This window comes from Prionailurus bengalensis, chromosome E3 (assembly GCF_016509475.1).
Source record: "Prionailurus bengalensis isolate Pbe53 chromosome E3, Fcat_Pben_1.1_paternal_pri, whole genome shotgun sequence".
Taxonomy (NCBI): Eukaryota; Metazoa; Chordata; class Mammalia; order Carnivora; family Felidae; genus Prionailurus; species Prionailurus bengalensis.
This window is the reverse complement of record NC_057357.1, coordinates 31,611,624-31,628,879: the sequence shown is the minus strand read 5'-3', so window position 1 is coordinate 31,628,879 and position 17,256 is coordinate 31,611,624. Positions and strand designations below refer to the sequence as shown.

Sequence of the window (17,256 nt, the reverse complement as noted above, 5' to 3'; positions counted from 1 at the left end):
TCTCTCGGGACGCCTAGGTGGCTCAGTGAGTTAAGCGTCCGGCTTCAGCTCAGGTCATGATCTTGCCCCTCATCTGTCTCTGTGCTGACAGTTCAGAGCCTGGAGCCCCCTTCAGATTCTGTGTCTGTCTCTGTCTCTGCCCCTACCCCTCTCATGCTCACTCTCTCTCTCTGTCTCTGTCTCTCTCTCTCTCTCAAAAATAAACAAACAAACAAATGCATAAATAAAGAGAATGTTGCTCTCTCCCCCTCTCTCCAACCAATGCCTTATGTGGCTGGCTCCTCTTTATCTGTCAGGGCTGGCTTTGGGCCTGTCACCTTCTCAGATAGGCCCTCTCTGACTGTCGTCGTCAGGCAGCCCCCATCGTTCTGTCTCAGCATCCCAGTAGTTTGCTTCAGAGCCCTTGTCATAATTCACAATTGGTTTTTATATATTCTATTGTTTGACTTATTCTCAGTCTCTCTGCTTAGGGTCTAAGGTCCATGGTGGCAGGAATTCTGTTTGCGTTATTGGCCCTGTACCCACAGCACCATCACAGTGCCTGGCACATTGTCAGTATTTAGTAAATGTAATCTGGGCTTAGGCATGAATGGATCATGGGAGTGGAGGACAGTCCTAAAATTTTAGGCTTGGTTTGGACCCAGAACCGTGTCTCACGTGGTTTCCACATTATGTACACAATAAAGCCAAGAAACAGAGGTCTGACCTTCCTGAGGTCAAGTGGCTCATCAGATCCAGAGTGATTTTATTTCAATACTAGGATGCTTTTTAAAGTTACCTACTCCCAGTGGGCCACATCAAATAGCCCCAAATACCCTATTCTTCTTACCCTTTTTTATCTTACTTCCTTTGAACAATGGTATCTTTTGAGACACTCAAATAACCTTTTCCTCAATCAAGTAAGATACTTTCTGTGTTGCACAGAGATCTCCTATCAGTGAATTACCTAGCATTTGAAGTAGGGGGTCTGCTTTTCTTGGGTGAACAGTCTCCATGGGGTGTGCCCTGAGCCAAATCCGAACGGGTGAATTGTGTTGCCTCTGACTTGTGTCCATCACTGTCTCTTGCTGAGATCTCCACCCGTAGCTCAGTCCTGTCTCCTACGAAGTCTATTTGGACCCATAAGGGTGACTCATGTGGATTGCCTTGATTCTTTCTTGGACAGGGATCAGCAAATGTTTTATATAAAGGGCCAGTTAGTACACATTTTCAGCTTTGTTGGCCACACAAACCTCTATGAAAACTACTCACCGCTGCTGTTGTGGCACAGAAGCAACCCTAGACCTTCTAGAAATGTGTGGTCATAGTTGGATATCAATAAAACATTATTTACGAAAACACTGTCAGCCCGGATTTCGCCTGAGTGCCATGGTTTGCAGACCCCTGTTCTGGGATGTCCAAATTAAAAATCGAAACCAAAGAACTTTAAAAGTTAGCTTTCATTTGTTCAAATTTGTTTGTAACGTACCTTGAAAGATGACTTCAGGGGTGCTCTTCTTTGGATGGGGAACTGGTTCTTAAACTTAAGAAACAGAGTTGCTTTTGGCCTTCTGTGTGGGCAAAGAGTCAAGCAGTGATTTATCACTTGCAAAAATAGTTTTGATTTTTCAAACAAATAATCGCACTCTCATGAGTAACCCACCTGCCAGTCCATCAGCAGTGTGAGGAAAGATTCATCCTTAAACATGGTAGCAGGATCGCATAATCCAACTAACCTGCGTTGTTTAGTGATAGCTCTGTTTTGGAAACTGGATTGCTTTGCAGATGGGTCCATCGTCCTTGCCCGAATGCTGGGAGGGCCCATTCAGCTTTCTTGGAAATGCCAACCTTCTATGAGATAGATTGGGGGGAAAAAAAACCCAACCCTGCACGTGGACCAATGTCAGCGTTTGTGTTTTTGACAAATGAACAGTCAGTAGGCATTGAATGCCCCAAACGCTGATCTTTGAATTAGGTTGGAGAAAAATACAAAGCCAAACCCAAAGTATTACTCTATCCCTTGGGAACGATTTGGGCTGTGAGTAACGTCAGCAGCTTTTAAGAATAAGGGTTGAGTTTTCCCTTGCAACAAGTCATTTAAAGGTTACACTGGCTGACGACAACACTCTTTAACCAGGTTGATTAAATAGGGTACAACGTTGACTCTCTTGGGCTCCAGAGCTTGGTCTTCTGCTGCCACACTATGTCACTTCATTAGAGAAAATAAAACAGGACTTCCTTCAGAAGAGTTTTCCTCCCGCTAACACTTTGAAAAAGATATGCACTCACACCGTGCATGCAGTTTTGAACCTTGTTTTTCTCTGTAATTGTCCATCTCAAGAATTTTTAAGTCTTTCATAGACTGTGTAACTCCCAATTCCTAACAACAGCGTATTATTAGATCTAGAGGATAGACCAGGGTTTATTTAGTCAGTTTCCTATTGTGTTAGACCTTTTTTTTTTCAAATGTTATTTTACTGAAAAATGCTGCAGAGAATGTCTTTTGTATACAGAATTTTCCCATGTTTCTAGTTACTTAGGAGGAGTGGTACCATAAATACAACTGCTGGGTGAAATGGCATGTTTTTTCTGACTCCTGTGATGGATTGCCATGTTGCTCTTTGGCGATCTGTCCATTTGAAAGTGTCCCCAGAAACAGGTCTAGTTGGCCGCTCTCTGCCGCATTAATGAATGGTTACCATTTAAACACCATCAGGCAGAAACCTAGCTGATTGTATTTGATTTGTATTTCCTGAGTTGCTATGGAGATGGAATACTTTTTTTTTTTCCTCTGTATTTATAAATTGAATTTCCTTTTGGTGAATTGCCAGCTCATTTCCTTGGCATGTAGAAGAATTTTTCCTAGGGGTTATATGAGGGCTCGGCATCGGTAAAGATGCTGGCTGTGTGTTTTAACCAGCTGTGCCTCTTTTGTTAATTAACCCTATAGCACAATAGTAGCTGGCTCTGTTTTAGTCCGTTCCCCGTTCAAGTGTCTGGCATAGTTCTAACTTCTCCTCCCCTTCTGGAATGTCCTCGGTTTGGGTGTTCAGCAGTTGGCCTGGTGTAGGCACTCAGACGGTCAGGATTTTGGGAGCGAAACCTTCAAGCCTTTGTTTGAAGGGACTTACAAAGGCTTATGGTCATTAAGGGGGGAAAGCACGTGTAAGCCCTGTTGAAATCCCCCTGCGGTCTTTCTCATGGTATAATTACTTCCGTAGTGGATGTGGTTTAAAACCTTGAATCCTGGGCTCACTTTTCCTTTGGTGAACGAAAGAACAGCTCTGGTTCGTAATCTCCCATTGAGCCTCACGGTGGGTGGCTGAGACTGAAGGAAATCTGGCTACTGACCGGAGCGTCATTCTCCCTAAGCTACCAGGGTGCTGATCCCCAGTTGCCTTGTGAAACCCTTGACTGTGGGAACAAAGCAGGGGCTTGGAGCGGGAGGAGTGCGGATTGACCGCCGCCGCGTAATGAGCGCTTGCTGCGTGAGCCCTAGAGGCGTCGAGGGGAGAGGTTCCAGGATCAGGCTGGCTGCCAGCTGGGTCCAGGCCGTGCCCGTTTTTGAGCTCTGTGCCTTGGGCAGGCCACTCTGCTGAGCTTTATCGCCCCACTCTGCAGAGCGGGTATGGTTCACTGTTCCCTGAGAACTGTCCTTGCGAAGATGCGACGAGCTGAGCCAGTTCAAGCCGAGCCCTGCACTGCCTGGGGCGGACTCTGCTCTTGAGTTTTTCTCCGTGGTTCCCCGTCTCGCACGGAGGTGCCCAGAGTCCATGAAGTGCGTTCATGTCTACCACCTGTTTGATTCTTTCAGATAACTTGATGGGTTCTGGTCTTTTTAACATGCAAACCGATATATACCATCGTGTCCCTGAGTCCTACCCTTCACTGCCCTGACATGGCTCCTGATCTCCTCTGTCTTCAGCATAGGCCCATAACTTGATGGGTTCTGGTCTTTTTAACATGCAAACCGATATATACCATCGTGTCCCTGAGTCCTACCCTTCACTGCCCTGACATGGCTCCTGATCTCCGCTGTCTTCAGCATAGGCCGGCCTGTGGTCTCTACAGCCCCCTCCACACACCTGTTCACCTTCTCTCTCCGCTCTAGCCCCCTGGACTGGTCTCTTCCTCCCGTTACAGGACCACACCACTTTGCCTCTCAGGGCGTTTGCACTGACCGTAGTCTTTGCTTGAACCTGCCAGGAAATCAAAACCAGCCAACTCCTTCACCTTTCTGACTGGCCTGTAGGCCCCAGCCAAGTACAAGGCCTGAGGGTCTGGGCAGTCAGAATGCGCAGGGACAGATGATTTCTCCAGCACGTGGGTGGGTTGTTGGTGACCCTTAGCTGGATTGCAGTTGTGTTGTCATTTATGTAATTCTCTGCTCCAGTTCTGTCTTCCTCACTGGAAGCAGACACTCCTTCCCCTCCCTCCAGCCCAGGCAACCACTAATCTACTTTCTGTCTCTATGGATTTGCTTTTTCTGGGCCTATCTTATGAATTGAATGGTATGATCTGCGTCTGTCTTCTTTGATTTAGCATCATGTTTTCAAGATTGATCCAAAATTATAGCACGTTTTACTACCCTGTTCCTTTTTACGACTGAATAATATTCCACTGCATGGCTGTACACCATTTTGTTTATCCATTCTTCCTTTGCGGACTCTGGTGCTGTCTTTGGCTGTGGTGAACAGTGTTGCTTTGAATGTTCATGCACAAGTTGTTTTGTGGACATGTCATTTCTCTTGGGTGTGCCCTTAGGGGTGGCGTTGCTGGATCACATGGTAACTATTCCACTTGTCGAGGAATTGCCCCCCTGTCTCCCTAACTCCACCTCCCGCTAGCAGTGAATGAGGATTCCCGTTCTTCCCCGTCTCTGCCGGCTCGTGTTATCATCTGTCCCTCTTACTATAGATGTCCTGGTGGAAGTGAAATGCTGTCTCATTGTGGTTTTGACTTGCATTTTTGTGATGGCTAGTGATGTTGGTGATTTCTCACGTGCTTTCTGGCTATTTGTGTATTGTCTTTAGAGAGCTGTTCCTTCAAACCCTTGCCCTTTGGTTTTCAATTAGCTGTATTTTTTATTGACTCTGTGTTATTTGTATATTCTGGACAGTAGGCCCGTACCAGATGCACGATGTGCAAATATTTTCTCTCATTCTCATTTCACTTTCTTGCTGGTATCCTTGAAGCTCACTGGTTTTTGATTTGGATGGAGTTCATTGATGCTTATTTTTGTTGTTGTTATTTGAGCCCTCATATTTTTGGTGTCTTGCCTAATTGAGTTTGTTTTAAAAATCAGTGTTGCAGTATTACGCCTCAGAATGATTCACTATTTGGAGAGTAAATACTCTGGCTCTGGCCCAATGATTTTGGGGTTCATTTGGGGAATTGTTCATTCCCCCTCTGGACTCACCACTGTGCTACATGGACATACCTCTTGTGCCGGGGACTGACGCTATTTCGGGTACAGCGGTCTCCCTTCTGAGCAATGTAGCGGGTGCCCGGAACATACCTGTTGACCACATGACCGAATGATGCAATGCTTCCTCTGGGTCTCGATTCCTCACGTGGCATGTCTGTGTCCCTTCTTTGTTTCTCAGTTACTGTTGTTCTCCCCCCTCTCCCAGCCCCCGGTCTCTCTGAGTGTGTGCGTGCACCTGTCTTTCTCTCATTCCTCCCCTTCCTCCTCTGTGTCTTCCTCTCTTTAGGCGCCCCTGGCTTGGTCTCTTTATTTCTCTCGAAGTATTTCTCTCTCTCTGCGGTGCCTCTTTGTTCATTATTCCTTACCTTTTTCTTCCACTTTACCCCATCAGATGGCTACAGCAGGTGACCGGAAGTGACCCTCTCTCTGCATTTCTTTCTTTCCTTCTTTCTTCTCTTTGGTTGTCTCTAGTGTTTTAGAAGTTTGGGGAACTTAGACACAAACTGTTGAATTCCTCGTCCCTGCTACGCCCCTGGCTTGGCAGGAGGCGCTCCGGAACCAGCTGGCACAGTGCTCACGTTTGCAGCTTGCCGTGTGCGAGCCTGTCCCCTAGGCCTCTGGTACTTAATTTGAGATTCAGTTACGAAGCCGCAGCGATGCCTTTGCACTTTCTGAGCTACATCTTTGGCATGTCGGGTGGGAGCAGCACGGGCAAGTTTTCCCGTGTGTACCCCTGCCAGAGTTCATTAGGAGCTTTATTATGGAAATGACTGCTTCTGCCTTTGCATTTTCCCGTGTTACTCTTCTGTATTGATATATTTTCACCTGCGCAATGTTGGGATATTCTTCAGGGTTCTTGCTTTCTGATTGAGTGGCAAGCCTCAAATTAACACACCGGAAAGGAATGGAAAAGCCTCTGGGTAAAACAGATTTGCACTCCACGCTTCTTTTATTGAAAGGAAAAGTAATCAGTGTTTGGAACAGAAAAACTTAAACATAATAGAGAGTGGGTGAAAACCTAGGTTGTAAATTTGATCTGGGTGTATATGTATATGTTTGGAGTACAGATTCTGATTTATGTTCCCAGTTCTTTTTGGCAGGGCATAGAAGCCTCAGGGAACTGAAGAGAAGCAGGTAAGGATTTGGAAATAAATAACAATTTAGGGGTTATTGGAAAAGTACAATTTTCTGTTTCCGTAGGACTTGTGTCTGCGCTGGGGGGGATAGGGAGGGATATGCGTGACCTAATAACTGATCTCTCCCTTGAATACAGCTACCTCTGGTCTCAGAGATAACTCAGAACTGCTTTACATATATATTTCCCAGTACTATAGGTTTTGATTTTACATCTCCACTTTCTTCGCATCAATCCGACACAAATCTTGTTAAATAAATATCCATCAGGTGTGTTCCAGCAGTTACCGCTTGTTGTTGGTTTGTCCAAAAGACCGGACTGGAAAAAGAAAGGCAGTCGTTTCAGTTGGCGAGTATTGACTTTAAAAGTCTTCCTCTCAACGCGCGTCTGCGTGAACAGGGCTGATGGTGATGCCTGCTGTCCATCCTCAGGTTAAGGAGCTTTCCTGGAGGCCCCATCTAACAACCGGGGCTTACAGCTTACTGGCTGGTGTCTCTTAGTGGCACCCACTCACGTGAGGGAGGTGCGACGCGATCTTCTGGCCTGGAGCACGGCCTTCCTGAATAAGGCTGGGCTTCTGCCGTGACGGAAGAAGGAGGCACGCTGGCCTGCCCTGGCCGTAGAGGGGTTGCTGGCGGTAACTAGCGTTCATCGGGCGATGCTGTGTACCAAGACGCACAGCGAGCACGTTAAGCGCGTGGCATGTGGGTAACCAGACGGAGCCGACGTCTGCCTCGGCATTTAGTGTGTGGTTGGCTAGCAGGCTTGATAATCGTTCAACCCCATTTCCTGGCTTGTACCTAGCTCCCCGGACTCGAAGCTCCTTGAAGACTGGAGGATTCGCTTTTGTCCCCCAGAGCTTACCTAGCTCGGTGTTATGTACCCAGGAGCTAGCCAGCGAATGTGGACTTACTAAACCAAGGCTATTTGTACTGAAAAGTGTGTGTGTGTATTTTGATTGCCGAGAGCAGTACGTTCATTAGAATTTTAAAAGCGGGCACTAGAACAACGAGAGGAAAAAACCGCTTTTAATCTCATCACTAGTTTAGAGCCACTGTTCACATTTTCGAAGTGCTTATTTTCAGTCTTTTATCTTTGTGTGTCTGTGTGAAACAAATTTGGGACATTCTATGTATATCATTTTGAATTCTCTCACTTCACTTGGGATTACATCATGAGCATTTTTACATGTCGTTAAATGTTTTTCCTTAGCAGTCTGTGTGGCCACATCACGTCTCCTCCTTGCTACGGCCTGGAATTGGAGTTGTTTTTTATTGTTACGCTGACCATCGTCTGTTTCTGTATCTGTGTCTCTATATCTGTATCTATCCACACGCACACATACACACATACATTTATACATACATTTATACATACATGTATACATGTATACACACATACATTTGTAATATTTTTTTAAGAGCATGAGAAGGGGGAGAGGGGCAGAGAGGGAGAGTCTTAAGGAGGCTCCGCCCTCAGTGCACAGCCTGACGTGCTCTTCAGTCCCACGACCTTGGGATCGCAACTTGAGCCGAAACCGAGAGTTGGACGCTGAACCGACTCGGCCACCCAGGCGCCCCATATGGTGACCATCTTTCTGTGCACATTTTTGTATGTGACTCCAATGATTTCTCTAGGGTCAGCTCCTACAAAGTGGGTCCCTGGGCCATTCAAGGCCCTTGACAGAGATGGCCAGCACTTTTCCGGCAAGAGCACGTCGACGTGGGCTTCGCGTGCTTGCCTGCTCTGCTTCCCTCTCTCCCACATGGGGTGTTAGCATTTTCACTTTGCTAATCGGATGACACGTCTTGGGTGTCTGTGGCGATGGGATTTTTCCCAAGTGTTAACCGTTTGTGGTTGTTTTTGTTGGTGTGAAGAGTCCGTTTATTGCTGGTCTTGATTGTTTTTTTCTTACCACGTCTTTAGGCTTTTCTCTTTATAATTTGGTTGTGCTTCATATTTATAAGAATTGTGGTAACACGTGGCCACTTTGGTGGCAAATACTTGTTTTCCCTTCATTTTTCTGTGTCATGTGTTTTTTTTAATGTTTATTTATTTTTGAAGGAGAGAGAGACAGCATGTGAGTGGGGGAGGGGCAGAGAGAGAGGGAGACAGAGAATCAGAAGCAGGCTCCAGGCTCCTAGCCGTCAGCACAGAGCCCGACATGGGGCTCGAACTCACGAACTGCAAAATCATGACCTGAGCCGAAGTCAGATGCTCAACTGACTGAGCTACCCAGGCGCCCCTTCCCTCCCTTTTTAATGTTTATTTATTTTTGAAGGAGAGAGAGACAAAGCAAGAGTGGGGGAGGGGCAGAGAGAGCGGGAGACACAGAATCCGAAGCAGGCTCCAGGCTCCGAGCTGTCAGCGCAGAGCCTGACACGGGGCTCGAACTCATAAACCGTGAGATCATGACCTGTGCCAAAGTCGGACGGTCAACCGAACGAGCCACCCAGGCGCCCATCTGTGTCATGTGTTTTGACCTATATAACATTTAAAATTTCTCACCTGATCACATTGGTGGACTTTTCTTTCTGATTTTGTCTGTTGATTTGGAAAGTTGTTACATCTCCTGAGAACGAGTGTTTACTTCTTGGACTTACTTAAAAATTTCAAGTCTCTGCAATACATTGGGAGTTTATTTTAGTGTTAGAAGTAGAGAGAGATTCTGACTTGGTCCCCCTTGTCTCCCTCCAGCTCGCTAATTAAGCAGTTACTTGATTCTGCGCTGTTCACTAACACTTGGTCTCCCTCGGTTTGTGATGCTTCCTTTCTGTCTTTTTCATAACTTAAAAAAAAAAAAAACATTCTAGGGTCTGTGTCTGGTATCTTTCTGTTGCCTTGAGTCTGTTGGTGGACTCTTGAGGCCATACCGTAGCATGTTAATATAGTCTTGTAGTATGTGTGTGTGTGGGAACAAGTCCCTATTCAGTGTTCTTTTAAAAGAACCTTTTATTTGCTCCTTGTCAAGATAAGCTTTGAAATTTGGTCAGATTAAAAGAATAATGAGGATTCCAGTTGTGATCTCGTAACATGCCTAGGTGGCTTTTAAGAGGATTAATGATTATTGATTAAAATTCTTGCCTGGGCTTGGCCTGGTGGTCCTGTGGAAGTCATTGTTGTGGAGCCGGGGAAGTTGACTTTGTATTAAGGCAAGAAACCCTAAAAATTACTAATACTGTTTTATATTAAGAGGGAATTTATTGATGACCTAGGTAACAAGTTTTCTGGCTTTAGGCACTGCTCGGTCAAGGACCGGCTATTATTAGGGCCTAATTTGTGTGTGCTTGTATGGCTATTTGTAAGTCTTTGTTTCTCTCCTTGTTTGCCTCCGTCTCTCTCTCTCTCTCTCTCTCTCTCTCTCTCTCTCTCTCTCTGTCTCTGTCTCAGCGTTTCCCTGCTTCTGCTCCACGTTGGCTCCATCATCAGACAGGCCAGGCTCCCCTCCTGAATATAAGATGGTTGCAGCAGTTCTGGGACCTGGGCCATTTTAGTTCACGTCCAGTGTGGCCTAGGGGGAGAGCCCCTGCGTCGGCATCGCACGGCTGTGCACAAGTTTCCTGGAGCTTCTCTGACCCGAGCGTGCGCGTCTTGGAACCAGCACTTGGCTGGGAGACTGCACGCCTTGGTTGGCCCAGCCCCGTTTGCGTGCCAGCCTTGGCCCAGGGCCGGAGTCAGGCCCTGGGTGGAATCCGTGGCGAGGGAAGGTTGGGGAGAACTGGCCTTCCGGACAAAAGTTGGGTGTTCTTTCCCAGAAGTTGAGAAAATGGGATCCAGGCTTCCAGTACCTAGCACGTGCCGGAAAGTTGGGTGTTCTTTCCCCAGAAGTTGAGGAAATGGGGTCTGTGCTTCTAGTATGTAGCACCTGCCCATGACAGTCTCTTGCGAGCAGCTCAGCGCTCTCCAGCAGCGTGCTTCGAGAGAGCCCAGGGCAGGCCAGGTGCCTGTCGGAGGAAGCCAGCAGCACCCTGACGTTTCAGGACAGGGGATTCCTCTTGGTCCCGACCTCAAATCCGGTGAGCGCGGATGTTTGCCGTCCTCTGGTCTTCTCTCTGGAAAGCAGCTGCCTCTCCCCCATCCCTGGTTAGAGGAGCCCTGGGCCGCCGAGTTTCACAAAGAAGGGCATCGATCCCAGAGTTGACCTACGTCTGCCTTGGCTGTCTTCCGTTACGGGTAGAGAATCCACATCTTGCCAATTTCTTCCAGCTCTCCCGACGGCTGATTTCACGTAAGGGTCAAGCAGAGCCAAGCGAGGTGCTGCTGGTCGGTCCGCATGAAATCCCGTCAGGACCTCTGAGGTTAAGGGTGCATGAGGCAGGAGGAAAAACAGAGGCTTCGAGGAGGCCGGTCAGTATCAGCTGAAGCCGAGGTTCAGTGGAAACAGGCCCTGCTGTCAAAACGCAGAGTTAATTTTTACGATTTTTTCCCTGTCATTCGTGTTTCTCCAGCACCTGATTCCACAACCTGGGGTAGCATTTTGTGTTCCCGAGAGAGGGTTGGCCGGGCCTCTCAGTAAGAGGCTCTGTAGTCCAGTCACTGGTGGGCTCAAGAGACGCCTCTTGCCTGTTCAAGGATGCTGATGGCCTGTTTGGGCCTTTGTTCTGGCCCAGACACCCCTGGGCATTTAATTGGGTTAAACAGTTGTTCGATTGGGTTTCGGGTCCGTTTAGAAAACTCCGAGGGCGTTGATGGCGGGGTCGGCTCTGTCCTCATGGATGTGGGCGGGATCCCCAGCCCCCGGAAACCCTGCTCGTTACCGTGCGCGGACGGCATTCCGTGAGTCACGTGGGTGATGTCGGAGGATCCCTGTTGAGACTTTGCACCCAGTGTCACAGGGTCCCTTGTGGCTCTTGCAGGGCTTGGGTTCTCACCAGCGTGGACAGTGGGAACCCCCAGTAGTTAGAATTATTCTGGGAAATCCCTTGGGAAGGTATCATTTTGTGGGTGTTGGTGCTTCCGGCAGCGGAACGGATGGTTGATTCTGAAGTCAGAGCCCACACGCGGTGGCTGGCGGGCATTTAAGAGCTAGGTCGTTCCAGCACCCACACTCTCACACAATGTCAAGCCCTACAACCTCTCATTGAGTAGGAGCCTCCTAGCGGTGGGGGCACGTGGCCGCCAACACTCCGGGGGAGCAGCAGGCCACGCGTCTCTTGTGCACACGTCCTGGCGCCCGAGCGCGACGAGCGGAAACGTGGGGCGGCACCCGGTAGTGGTGTTCCTTTCTCCTTTCTCTCTCGGTGCGGGTCTGGTGTATCATGTACACACCGGTGCGTGCACCTAACTGCACGTGCATGAACTGTGCGTTTGATGTCACTCTGGGACGCGTGCTGCACGTAACCTCAGCCCAGTCCCCTCACCCAGGTGGTCACGTAGCTGGTAGAGCGAGTGCTGGGGGCAGGGTTCCCGTCTGGCCCCGCCGACCCCTGAGCCCCAGCCTTCTCCCACTCTGCTGCCTGGCTCTTGGTGTCTCTCCCGTGCCTGGCGTCTCCTTTGCAGACAGATAATAACTCCGATGCCTTGTGATGAGTTGATGAATGAGTAGCTGAGAATACATGGGGCTGAGGGTCTCACAGGATGGGAGGTCGCTGGGTAACCTGAATATGACTCTGGAGGTTCCTCTTGCCCCCTCAGGGTGATCAAGTGGGTCTAGCTCTGAGAGTGAAGAAGATTCTGTTTTTTCCTTCATACAATCACGTAAGTCACACGCGCTAAACCGAGTTTCTTGTGCCTCCTAGAAGCAAAAGTCTTCCTCTCAGTATTGACTGGGACAGTATTGTGTAAATGAAAGACGGTTTTACCATTTTTGAGAACCCGTCCCCCGTCTCTGAGAATTGGCTGCGGCTGGAGGGAACGAAGCGGGCGCGCTCGCACGGGAGGGTGGCTGGTTCATGTGCAAACACAGATGCGCGTAGCTCCAGGAGCCACATTTCTCACCATTTGTTACTGTTACTTAATTGGAAGTGACAGTTTTGTGTTCCCAAAAGAACAGTCACGTTTCTCCTTCCAGATTTGTTGTGGCAATTTACTAGTGGATCTAATTACGATGTTTGGTGGGGCCTCGGGTGGAGGGCCCACCTAAGTGGTAATCACACATTTTTCTTATGATATAGAGCACTGGATTTTTCCCCCCTGTGTAAAAATTGCTTCTAAATGGTAAAGCTAAATTGAAAAATGTTGCCCTTTTTTGGGGGATCCTTTTTGTGATGGTTGAGAGCTTTGGCCATGGAATCGGTCAGTCTAAGGCCGAACCCTGACGCTCTACCTTACTCGCTGCATGCCCTTGGCTGGGATGTGATGTGACCCAGCCTCAGTTTTACCACCTGTCAAATGGTGAGATAAGAGGAGCTCCTCAGAAGGTTGATAGGACACTTCCATGTCTGTGGCGGACTGTGACCGTGCTGTCAATCACTGACTAGTGTGGTGCCCGTCTCCCAATATGTGTGACTACTATCTTTTTTTTTTTTTTTGATGATTGCAAAAAGATGGCTTTTTTATTGTTGATAATCTTACTATTCTTTTTTATCATTAAAATTAAAAAAAATTATTTAATTTACATCCAAATTAGTTTATAGTGCAACAGTGATTTCAGAGGTAGAGTCCTTAATGCTCCTTACCCATTTAGCCTACCCCCCTTCCCACAACCCCTCCAGTAACCCTCTGTTTGTTCTCCATATTTAAGAGTTTGTTGTGCTTTGTCCCCCTCCCAGTTTTTATATTATTTTTGCTTCCCTTCCCTTGTGTTCATCTGTTCTGTCTCTTAAAGTCCTCATATGAATTCAGTCATGATATTTGTCTTTCTCTGACTAATTTCACTTAGCATAATACCCTCCATTTCCAGCCACGTAGCTGCAAATGGCAAGATTTCATTCTTTCTGATTTCTAAGTAATACTCCATTGTATATATATCCCACATCTTCTTTATCCTCTCATCTATTAATGGACATTTGGGCTCTTTCCATACTTTGGCTATTGTTGATAGTGCAGCTATAAACATAGGGGTGCATGTGCCCCTTCAAAACAGCACACCTGTATCCCTTGGATAAATACCTAGTAGTGCTGGGTTGTAGGGTAGTTCTATTTTTAATGCTTTGAGGAAACTTCACACTGTTTTCCAGAGTGGCTGCACCAGTGTGCGTTCTCACCAGCAGTGCAAGAGGTTCCCCTTTCTCCGCATCCTCACCAACATCTATTGTTGCCTGAGTTGTTAATGTTAGCCATTCTGATCAGTGTGGGGTGGTATCTCATTGTGGTTTTGATTTGTACTTCCCGGATGATGAGTGATGTGGAGCATGTTTTCATGTGTCAGTTGGCCATCTGGATGTCTTCTTTGGAGAAGTGTCTAGTCATGTCTTCTGCCCATTTGTTTGCTGGATTATTTGTTTTAGGGTGTTGAGTTGGATAGGTTCTCTGTGGATTTTGGATACTAAGAAAAATACGGAAGCTTTGCGAATCTGCCTGTCATCTTTGTGCGGGGGGGCCATGCTAATCTTCTCTGTATCGTTCCAATCTTAGTACATGGGCTGCCGAAGTGAGCACTACTTGTGACTATGTTATGATGACTTTGTCTTAATTCTTTCCATCTGCTTGTGTTTTGAATGACAGTGTCCACTTAGGTGTTTCCCCTAGCACAGCCATGTGGACTTTTCCTAGATACGTAAGGGAAATTTCTCTTCCACGTGGTTAAAAGTGTAGTGCTTAAAGACATTTAATTTTGTTTTTATTTTTTTCCTGCCCAAACCGAAACCAGTGGTTGAAGGTTAGCTTATAACCCTTGCACCTCTCCTGACTGATGATGACGGAGACCTTGGTCAATGAATTCTGAAATAAAAGTTGTTTCCTGCAGAAGCAGCTTCTGTTTCTTTTATGGGAAACAATGAGTTAGCTGCTCTGGGGGCAGGCTGGTTTGGTGGTCGATGGTGTGTTCTAGAGAGATGAGTTGGTTGGGGGAGGGCACAGCGTTAGTCATTTCCTTAAGGTTCCCCTTTCTCATCTGTGAAATAAGGATCTTACTCACAGTGTTCACTCTGTAGAGTTTTTGTGAAACTTCAGAGAGCCCACAAAAGATAAGGAACACAGTGCCTGGCACATAGAGAGCACTCCATAAATGTTAGCTGTTGCGTTTTTATTTCTGTTCTTACTTTCCTTGCAAAGTTCTGAGGATGACTGAGAGAGGCACCCCACGTGTTGATCTTGTCATCTTGTTCCTTGGAGTTGGTAATTTGGACTGCTGCAGGTTAACACTGAAAAAGGTTTGGTGTGAAATCACGTGGTGCCTGATTTCGGAGAAGCGCACAGCTCTTGAGGTCTCCAAGGACGTGGAGCTGGCAGACGTTGTGACGTATGACCTTGGATGGTGTGAGGAAGGGACAAGATGCTGGTGGAGACAACTAATTATCATTAGAGCTAGTCCCTCCTCCGTTGTTTGGGGGGGGGGGGTCACAGCTTGGGGGTCTTTGGATCAAAAACAGCGCTAAGTTGAGTTCTAGAGTCAAAGAGGAACCTTTCAGTATCAGCAGTACAGAAGGGCCAGTTTGTGATGTGCTGGGACCGATGACCCCGGCCCACTGTGGTCACCGTCAAAGACCAGAGCTGTGACGCATCTACTCAGGTTTGCGGACTGGGGTGTGGGTCAGGTCTAGCTCCGGTGAGGAGGAGCTGGAGCTCAGACCTGAAAGAGGAAGGCATTCCCCTTCCACACCAGGTTTATCTCGTTGCCTCGCAGGGGGAGAAAGTCCAAAGCAGGAGGAGGAACAGGTGGCAGAAAAACTGAGGAGAGGCCGGTATTGTCAGGGCCCAGGGTGAAGGAATGGGGGGCGGCCCAGAGCACCCCAGGCCTCACAGGTTCCAGGAAAGGATTTGGTCTTTGCTTTAAGAAGAATGGAGTGTCTTTCAAGAGTCCTAAACAGGGATCAAGTTGGCCTTTTAAACTTGTTACATCGTCCAACTGCGGAGAGAGAATTGGTGACGGCCAAGGTCTGTGCCACTTGAGCTGTTGGCCCCTGCAGCTTTCAGCAAGCCAGGTGCAGTGGTTGGAAGTTGGGGCGAGGACGATGGGAATTAAGGGAAGATGCAAGGATTTGGCCGAGGAAACGGACACGACCAGGGCTCCGTGTCTTACGTTTTTATATCGAACCCTTTCCTTTCAGACTATATTCTTGGTTCAGTCTTTCTGCCTCTGCTTCATTTCCCTATGGCTCGCACGGTCTCTTTCCTCCTGCTTTTCCCTGAAAATGATTCTTTGGGTAAAAATAAATACCTTCCCGCTTAGAGCAGCTCCTCTTCCAGATGAAGCGAATAAGTGAGTGACTGAAATGAGCAGTGACTCGTAAGGAGGAAGGTGCCCGTGGTCCGTGATTGACACAGGCGCACCGTTTCCTCCCGGAGAGCCGTCGGTTCAGTGTTCCATTTACAAAACGCCCAGCAGGACCCGCACTTCGTAGTGGCTTTACCCAGCAGAGCATTACAATATTGTTTATTTTTAGGCTCAGCAAAGGCTGAAAAGGTCCCCCTTTCAGGCGGTCTCCAGGCTAGGTTTGCTTGTCTTTCGATTGGGTTCCTTAGGTGGCATGCTTGGGAGGTACCATTAGTGCGTGTCTTCCAAAAGAAAACCACCTGTGACGGCGGCCACGTGTGTTTCGTGTTCCAGCCTTGCCGTTGTGCAAGAGTGACGCTCTCATTTTCGTCTCCGAGAAAGGTGGACAAAGGTGAGACCCACAGCTCTGAGCCCACCTGCCTCCCCAGTTGGGAGAGGTCGTCGGCACGTGCTGGGATTGTCGCGGCAGCCTCTGCTGGTGGCCCTGCTCCCACCGTGGCTGCCCCTTCCCTGCTGTGAGTCTCTGCTGCTGCCATGGGGGGCCCTGGAAAATAGAAGTTGGGTCATGTCCCCTCTAGCCTCTCGGGCTTCCTTTCATACCTTGCCCCTCACAGCCCCACATCGTCTGGCCCTTCCCTCTTCTCCGTTTTCCTTCCGCCATCCTGCCCCGGACACCTCCGCTCCTTCCCCTCTGGCATGTTGCAGTCTCCAGACTCTTGCTGCCTCTTTGGCCTGGTGTGTTCCACTTCCAGATCTTTATAGGCCCTTCTCCCTTTCTCCCCAAGGTCTTCAGCTAAATACCACTTTAGCGAGAGACTGTTCTATGTGTAACAGCACCCCTGACCTAGCTTCAGTTTTCTGTGTAGCTCTTTGCACTGTTTGACATAAAAACTGGTTTGTTGGCTTCCCTGGCTATCCCCCATTAGTGTCAGCTCTAGAGAACGGGGGCTTTTCTGTCTCCTCTGCCGAATTCTGGACCCAGACAGTGACAGGTGCACGGTTGGGCTGTGTGAGTGTGGCCGAACGAGTAGGAACTTGAGAAGTACCCCACTGGGTCTGCATGGTCGTGTCTGGGAAAGCGAGGCAGTGCTTCTGTTACCTGTTTTTGCTTAACAAATCACCCTAGAAGTTAGTGGCTTAAAACAGCCACCGTTGCATTTGCTCACATTTGTGTGAGGCAGAGATTCGGTGGACACAGCTGGGATGCTCATCTCTGCTCTGTGTCACCTGAGGCCTCAGCTCCAGTGGCCCAGAGGACCGGGGGGGGGGGGGGTGCGCCGGGCCAGCTGCGGCTGGTGCATCTGCACCCGCGTTCTGGCTGGTGGCCACATCCCTTGGTCCTCCTTCACCTGAAGTGTCCACGCGCCCTGCTCGGCCTTAGGCGTTCCTGGTCGTCTC

The 17,256-nt window shown here is 48.3% G+C and overlaps 1 protein-coding gene and 1 non-coding gene across 3 annotated transcripts in view; one reads left to right on the top strand and one right to left on the bottom strand.

The window, feature by feature from the left end:
• SNX29 (sorting nexin 29) overlaps positions 1-17,256 on the top strand; it is a 500,693-nt gene that overhangs the window by 221,621 nt on the left and 261,816 nt on the right. The gene's annotated exons all lie outside the window — the stretch shown is intronic.
• Positions 13,973-14,081, bottom strand: LOC122472101. The gene has a single exon (XR_006294351.1). It is a non-coding gene; the product is annotated as a U6 spliceosomal RNA (small nuclear RNA).